We start from the raw sequence: 2,016 nt of genomic DNA, 5'->3' as shown, positions 1-2,016 counted from the left end.
TCTTTCCAGCACTCACTGCTATTTGAACCCAGCATCACATACTCAATTCTTTCAGAAAAGATGGTCTAAATGGCTTTGTTATACCACAGTGATTGACAAGGCTAGTCTGAAGGTGTTTTTCTGATGATAGATAAGGGAGATCATCTTAACCAAGTTGCTTATACCTGAAGGGTGAGTTTCTGTCAAAAACAAGAGTTCCCATTAACACATGCAGTTGTGTCCACAGATCAGCACTGCTATAAAAATGCAGAAGGTTGCACTATCTAGCTATTATACCCATAAGCACAGTAGTAAAACACAGTGAAACTGTGAAACTAGTTATGATACGGAATCACAAAGAAAACAATTTTATTTTTAATAAAGTCAGGCTGTTACTTTCTACTACATCAGTCTCTTAGAGCTGCAAACAGGGATTTGAGCCCCATTGAAACAAGTTACGAAAGGCTACTCCTGCCCCAAACAGGTTAGGTCAGGTCCCATGCAGCAGATCACTAAGCAAGGAAGGGCTAAGAGGAAAATTGACACAATCCAAGAACATACAGAACCACTTACTGTAATTCTAGCTGGTCACAAATCTGGAGTCTTACAATGTGGGAGCTTGAATCTGACTTCTACCATGCAAACTATTACCATACTAGCTCTTTAAAATGTTGCTCAAAATGACAGGTCAAGTTGGTTCCATAAAAAGAGCCAGAAAATAACTACTGTGCCTTAGCTCCATAGCGAGATAAAAAAATCCTGTCATCTTCCAGAGACATTCAAGACCCTTGTCCTTCTTGAATACCATGGCTCACTCACTACATGGTAGCACACATACATGTAGCATACACGTACTCTGCATCTCTTCCAGCTTTACTCTGCTAAAGATGCTTTAGTACCAGTGAGCTCTCCAGTTCTTAACTTTCACTTGCATGTTTTGTTTGCAGGGAGTCTCAAATAGCCTCTAAAGTAGAAACACGTTATATATGAAAACTAAAAATTAACTCTTTAAAGCGTCAGCTTAAACTAAGAAGCCATGCCCTATCAGAGGCTGAATCTTATCCTACACAGGATAAGAAACAAACCAAGAGAACTGTAATAGCAAAATTCTCGGTGATTTTAGTGAAGATGGGACTCTGTCATGCATCTTTTAAAAAGCTACAGACAGAAAGCCTCTTTTACAAAAGCCTACAGGGTCTCCACTGCCTCTGCTGCCTTTTCACTCAACGACCCACAGGACAGAGTCATCTGGTTAAGGAACTCACCACCAACAAAACCCAGGAAAACTCCCTGACTTTTGAAGAGGGTTTGTTTGTGGACAATCACGAGGTAAAGCCAAGCAAGTGGAACTCTTTAACTAGTCTGTTCGGTAAGTTTACTCATTTTATTCTGGAAACAGAAATTTCCCAATTTGTACATTAACTTCACCCCCTTTGTTGAACAAACTTAACTTCCCTATCTCATCTCTTCTGTTGACAAGACCAACACAGAGATAAATGGCTGATCTTTTTAGGCAAAGGCAGAAAGTCAGAACAGATATATATTTTTTTTTATTTTTATTTTTTTTCCCTCCAGTCCTGCAAATCAGTGTAATTGCTCCTGCTGCAGAAACATCTGCCTTTCCAGATACTGAGAAAGCAGATACTGGAAAGCATCCTGCTACATAATGGAATTTTGAGATCCAGAAAACAAAATAAATGCTCATAAATAACTTTTCTTTCCTTCCCCCTCCTTTTTTTTTTGAAGCATAAACTGCGTAACAGAAAACATCTCTTCCATTTCAAATCAGTTTAGGTACTTACAAGCTGAATGTGTTTATTTGCTTTTCTGCACTTTATCAATATTAATATCAAAAGATGCATGATATAATCATTCAGATTTGCATTCTTGTTGTGTATTCTACCATTTATCACACTAAATTGTTACTAAATTAGTGGTCTTGCTATTTTAAAGGCTCTTGTTCTAGTTTTACATGCATGACATCCAGTTGGCAACTCTTTCTGCAGTGGAGTGACAAACATTTTAAAGCTTAGCCTG

This window comes from Antrostomus carolinensis, unplaced genomic scaffold (genome assembly GCF_000700745.2).
Source record: "Antrostomus carolinensis isolate BGI_N321 unplaced genomic scaffold, ASM70074v2 scaffold332, whole genome shotgun sequence".
Taxonomy (NCBI): domain Eukaryota; kingdom Metazoa; phylum Chordata; class Aves; order Caprimulgiformes; family Caprimulgidae; genus Antrostomus; species Antrostomus carolinensis.
Note: the sequence above shows the minus strand (reverse complement) of the source record.